A 7015-nucleotide genomic window follows, 5' to 3' on the forward strand; every position below is an offset into this window, starting at 1 on the left:
GAACCTTTAAATTCATGTTAGTGCACATGCAGGCTTTTAAACTCACGTACCAGCAGTACATATGTGAAACATCACATATGTTTGCAAACACACACACACTTCTTCTCTGTCACTTAAACACACTCATCCCTATGTAACACACACTTCTTTTTCTCCCCTCCTCTCTCACACACATACACACACACACACACACACACACACACACACACACACACACACACACACACACACACACACACACACACTCTTGACACACTTTATTCCTTCTTAACCTCTTGGTTGCCTGACTTCCTGTCTCCCTGCAGCCTGAAGGCTGAGCCAAATCAATTAGTCTGCAGAAATTACAGAGCAATAAATAACGAGGGCCAGTCGGCAGCAGCGGAGACGGGCGGAGGGGGAAGCCAGAGTTATGGGGCCCCTCCTGTCTGCATGTGCAGCTCAGGATGCCGGGGCCTCCGACCTCCAACAATATCACAATCTGAGCTTTTTATGTGCTTCACTGCATGATGTTTACAGAGGGAAGTATCTGGTGTAAGGACACACAGACAAGACAACCGTCTATTCTTATACAGTTAAACGTGTGCACGGTGTGCTGGGATAGAACGACGTTTCACAGTAAGAGAAGAAGAAACTGACACATTTCTTGAATATATTCTTTGATAGATATTACCTTGAGCTCCATCCGTCTGTGGGTAACCGTAGACGCCAGGCAGGGGGTGTTGCTGCGTCACCCGTGACCTTGGGCTGTCCTCTGATGTTACCTGATCCGGCCTGTTGCAGACTGTCACACACACACACACACACACACACACACACACACACAATAATGTGCTCATTTGTACAGCTTCTACACTTTCTTTAGCATTTGTAATTTGCAACAAAAATTCCAAAAAGGCGTCTGGAAAACTGTTGCAGGACAAAAAGAAACATCAACAAAGTAAATTATGATATTTGTAAAATTAGTAAAAATTGCCAAGAGACTAAAAAATATGTTTTACATCTTCTCAATGTAACAAGAAACTTTACTGCGCATGTGGAGTGTACTGCAGGGCTGCAGAAGCCAGAAAACCTTTTTTGGTTTATTCACTTCTGGTATCTTCTTATCATACGTTCACGCCTGGCTCCTGTGGACCTCTGGTCCTGGAGCATCTCGACACAGTGAAAGAGTAAAACTCTACATTGGCGTAATCATATACGGTGCACACAGGGAACAGATGCACCACTGTGCTGTTTCCTACTAAAGCGTCAACACAAAGGAACTCTCCAGAAAAGCAGCAATGTTTTTACATTTGCTCTGAGGATCGGTGAATATGTTCTGTCTGAATGAAGTATGCATAACTTTAAGCCTTAATATGATTGAAACGGGTGAATAATATAAAAATTCATCCCGGTACAGTTGTCATGAACGGGGGAAATTAGCTCTAGAGACCAAAACCGTTTTTTGTTTCAGGCTGTAAACACGTGTGTTTCTGCTGTTGGAGCCTCAAGTGGCCATTTGAGGAACTGCAGTTTCTGACACTAATGTTGAGTTTACCACGAGAACAGTTAGTGTGTGCTGCACTTGAAGTTAGTGAGTTATTGTAGAAGAAGAGTGACAGAAGAGAGGACATCTTGGAGGAATCCTCTCATGCAAAAGTGATGCTAAAACACATATGATATAATATAAACAGTATGTAAGGGTGAAACTTACTCAAAGCAAATGTTATTTCTACAGCCCAATTTCACAAATGATAAATTGGCCTCATGGGTCTTTACAATCTGTACAAATATGTACCTATATATATATATATATATATATATATATATATATATATATATATATATATATATATATGCATCTTTGTTGACCAATAGTGATGGAAACATAATGACAGGGTTGTGAAATAACGAGTTTGATTACTGCAATTTCTGACCTTCCGAAATGTTGAATATTCACCACGACCTCCCAGAGATCTCCGCTCTCTACCACAAGGCCTCACTGTGGGTAAACTGGGCTTTACTGTAAGTGGTGCATATTTCAAGAGTATTTGCATTTCTTCTAACTACCACAAACCAGTCAATTAAAAACAGCTTCAGAGGCCTCCGAGGGTCTGGTTCATGTGAGCAGTTGCCTGGTCAGTATGTCAGAGTTTCCAACTCTTTTTTTGCTGTCAATGCAGCAACAGACAGACAGACAGACAGACAGACAGACAGACATGTCCTCGGTTCATGTCCACAGTATCCGTCCTTTCCACGCTTTCCATTCATTGTCTATGTAAGCAGCCGTGCAATGCATTCTGGGAGATGCATTTCCAGACACCGGCCGTCACGTCGGCTGCTCCTCATTCGCATAAATTGTGGTCTGCCTCTGGATACAACTGAAAAAAACCTGTAAAATGACTGTTGTCGATCTAAAATGAAGACAGATACAGACACCGCGCTGCTATTTTCTCAAATTCCTGAAATGTTTTCATAATATAAGAGTAAACTTGATGCAAACCTTCAATTTCTTGTGGACAGGTGGAAAAGTCAAGTCAAGAGTCAAGAGGGAATTCCTGCACACTGTTGTTTACTTGCAATGAAATGTAAGTTATACAACGTTTCAGTCCTTTGACCTTCATCTGCTGAGAAAAAAGTGTCCAATCAGGTGCCTTGTGGCCCGCCCATCAAGCAGAGCGTGCAGAAACGCCCCTGTGAACACGTACCATGGGGTGGACAAACTTAAATCCAAAGTCTGCTGTAAAGTTGTCGTGCAGTTATGGATAATTAAAAGATGGTGAGAGGGTGTTTTATGAATATTTCATCTCACTATGGTCTCCCTCCGCCTGCAGGCCGTGTCAGCAGACAGCAGTATGGATCCACGTGGCTGCCTGTTGTGTTATGGCAGCTCTGTGTGATAAGCTGCTCTCATGTTGTCCCAGTGTTAACTCAACATCCTGTGTCCACACTCTCTTCCTGGCCTTATCACACACCGTGTGTGTAGACAGAATCACAAATACTTCCGGAGGTCAATAGATAAAGTAGACCAACAAACACGGGACCTGATACACACACTCACACACACACACACACGCACAGTACAGCGCTGTAAACTGTGTGTGTGCTCATGGTCCAGGGTTCAGTGTGCTGCAGCAAAGCAGTTAAACTTTAAACGGTGATAAACAGACGAGTTGCTTCATGTCGCCTCATTCTGTTTACCGGCTGATTAGACTTTTAAATAACAAAATGTTTTGTCCCACATAGAGCTAACTCTTCAGGAGTCTGAGGAAGAGGTTAAAGAAAGAAGACTAGAAAGTACAACAAAATAACTAGCGTTATGCTAACAAAAAGCTGTAGCTGTAGTATTACCAGTGTTGGAATTATCGTGGCTTTCTGGGGAGCCCTACTTTACGGGGGTGGAAGGATACGTTACACACGTTTAATTACTTTCTCTTTTTGGTCTTGTGTTTCTGGTGTTGCAAAGGCACAAAATAAAAACACCCTCTTCCAAACCAACACATGTCGAAGGCCTCGGGTTTGAAGATCCTTTCCTTGTTTTTCATTTCTTCTTTCTTTCATGAGGAAACTTCCTTTTTATCTTTCTACTCTAAACTCTTCATCCCACTGAGAGTTTATAGCGTCCAGGGAACCTGTGCCTTTGAGAACTGTGAGACCGTTTGGAGTTTGTAACCAGCACAGTTTTTGGCACGGTAAACATTAAATACTTAGGCTGCTGGAGATGTTGGAATTTCTCTGATGTTATAAGGTTGACGAGTCGATACAGACGAGGCAGATAATGTCAGTATGTATTTTGCCTCCGGGACACATTGGAGGATGAAAGCGTCTCGTCTCAGTGCCTTCATAACAAATATGATCCTTTGATTATTGAATGTCGCCAAGTGATGATAACTGCCGCTGTTTTAACAAAAACAACCTGGAATTTAGTGCGAATGGATCTGGGATTTGTCTGGCTCTCTCTGTGCAAAGCTGAGTCTGAACCCTCAAACAGTCACCGTGTCCTGCAGGTGAAGAAAACGCCATGTGAACTCACATGACACTAAATCTCTGTTTCATCAGGTACAATGTAAAATGTGTGCAGAGAAGAGGATTGTGCACACCCGTGTTAAACTGGGTGGGAAATGTGAAATAGCGCATTATATAAAATAATAAAAGTGTGACATTTTGTAGTTTGTTGTTGACCCGTTTGTTTCCTAGTTTCTAAAAACGACGTGTTCAGCACATCTCTCCACAGACCCTTTATTATTATTAAATCATATGAAGTCTCGCATGTTGTCTACTGACTGTAACGTTTGAAAGTGAGTAAAAATGTGTTTATTTCATCGTATTATTCAAGTTTATTGAACTTGTTTTACATGTTCACCCACTCATGAGACGCCGTTTGTCTTACCTCTTCTTGTCCACATCTCCACACCTCGTTGGTTTTAAGCCCATGCCCTTAGTGATGCTGACACATGTTATATGCATGCTTGGGTCAAAACGAGCTGTTTCCACAGAAAGACAACAGAGCTTTCTGAAAATGCACTTTTTAAAAGCTGCATTATGAGGTGTCACAAACGGTGGCTCGGTGTGGCTTCGAGGGCCAAAACACGGACACAAAGACACGTTTTCAAGTTAAGCCCAGCTAGTGTTTGGGTTCCTACTGTCATTGAACTTGCTCATCAGCACCCGGAAACATCATGAACGTCAGTAAAACTGGATACTGGGGGCAGCAGCAGCAGTTCATTTGACTGAATGGGAGCTGGATTACTCGTCAAATAGATTCCCACAATACAGGCTGGACCCTCGCTGACTAATCAGACAAGTCGAGGAGGAAACAAGTCAGCAGATAAACTGAACACTGCTCTCAGATACACGCAGCGAAAAAAACCACCAGGACCCCTAACTTCAGGAAGTTGGTCAAAAACCATTATTGCGTCCCTCAGCACTCTATGCTAACACAAACTCATGCTCAGGGATATTTTTGTGTTTTCTCAAAGGTTAAAAGGCTACAAGAATAGATCATTTGAAGTGGCATGCATAAATCCATAAAGGTTTATTTTTCTGAACACTTTTGTGGTGTCTGAGGAGCTGAAAGTCAACGGGAACAAGGAATTTTGGGAAATACACTTATTTGCTTTCTTATAGTGAGTCACACACCAGTTAGCTTAGCTAAGCATAAAGACGGGGAACAGGGGGAGACTGCGAGACTGGCTCCGCCTGCAGCACCCCGAAAAACTCAGTGATGGACACGTTATATTTAATTTGTTTAACCCGTTCAACAGGAAGTTGGTGAAATGTTTGCTGTCGGTCCCCGATTCCGTATGAGTTGCCATCAAACCAACAACATTTGATGTTTTTTAGCTGAACTCTAAATGTACGGTGTGTTTTTGTGTGTCTGAGAATAACTTCACCTCGACAAAGGCTTCTCGTACCAGATCCACTCTTTCTGTTGTTACCTTTCACAATAAAAGCACTATGCAGAAGAGTATTTTGCATTTTTGTGTGGTTTATTCGTCATGCCCTGTGTGTAGAGACCTTAAAAGTGATGCACAAACAGTACCAAGTATTTTCTGTCACACACACACACACACACACACACACACACACACACACGCACACACACACACACACACACACACACACTCTTCTTATACCACAGATTGTGCACACTGTACTGTGGAGATAAGAGGTCGGTGTGTGTACTTTTTGAGTGTGCGTTGAAAACATTGATGTCATAAAATAACACACCTGCTGCTGACGACATTCATTCTTCCTTTATCATAAATATAAGATAGATCAAATGTCTAACAAATGTGTCGAATGTATTTCCTTTCACATAAAACATTTGTAAAGACTATTTGTTTTAAGTATTTAAAGCTAATTTACAGTTTTCACCGTCTTTGATAGTGCAGGATATCTGTTACCACCACGGGGGGTTGTATATATGTATGTAAGTTTGTACGTTTGTACGTTTGTACGTTTGTATGTTTGTTTGTTTGTATGTTGTATGTTTGTATGTTTGTACGTTTGTATGTTTGTATGTTTGTTTGTTTGTATGTTTGTACGTTTGTATGTTTGTTTGTTTGTATGTTTGTATGTTTGTTTGTTTGTTTGTTTGTATGTTTGTATGTTTGTAAGTTTGTACGTTTGTATGTTTGTTTGTATGTTTGTATGTTTGTTTGTTTGTATGTTTGTATGTTTGTATGTTTGTTAGTTTGTATGTTTGTTAGTTTGTATGTTTGTTTGTTTGTTAGTTTGTATGTTTGTTAGTTTGTATGTTTGTTTGTTTGTATGTTTGTTAGTTTGTATGTTTGTACGTTTGTATGTTTGTTTGTTTGTATGTTTGTATGTTTGTATGTTTGTATGTTTGTTTGTTTGTATGTTTGTATGTATGTTTGTATGTTTGTTTGTATGTTTGTATGTATGTTTGTATGTTTGTTTGTATGTTTGTATGTTTGTACGTTTGTATGTTTGTTTGTATGTTTGTACGTTTGTATGTTTGTTTGTATGTTTGTATGTATGTTTGTATGTTTGTTTGTATGTTTGTATGTTTGTACGTTTGTATGTTTGTTTGTTTGTATGTTTGTATGTTTGTTTGTTTGTTTGTATGTTTGTATGTTTGTATGTTTGTTTGTTTGTATGTTTGTATGTTTGTTTGTTTGTATGTTTGTATGTATGTTTGTATGTTTGTACGTTTGTATGTTTGTTTGTTTGTATGTTTGTATGTTTGTTTGTTTGTTTGTATGTATGTATGTTTGTATGTTTGTATGTATGTATGTATGTATGTTTGTATGTATATATGTTTGTTTGTATGTTTGTATGTTTGTTAGTTTGTATGTTTGTTAGTTTGTTATGTTTGTTGTTTGTATGTTGTTTTTTATGTTTGTATTTATGTATGTTTATATGTATGTTTGTATGTTTGTTAGTTTGTATGTTTGTTTGTTTGTATGTTTGTTTGTTTGTATGTTTGTATGTTTGTATGTTTGTACGTTTGTATGTTTGTTTGTTTGTATGTTTGTACGTTTGTATGTTTGTTTGTTTGTATGTTTGTATGTTG

The sequence above is a fragment of the Cottoperca gobio genome, chromosome 14, assembly GCF_900634415.1.
Source record: "Cottoperca gobio chromosome 14, fCotGob3.1, whole genome shotgun sequence".
Classification (NCBI taxonomy): domain Eukaryota; kingdom Metazoa; phylum Chordata; class Actinopteri; order Perciformes; family Bovichtidae; genus Cottoperca; species Cottoperca gobio.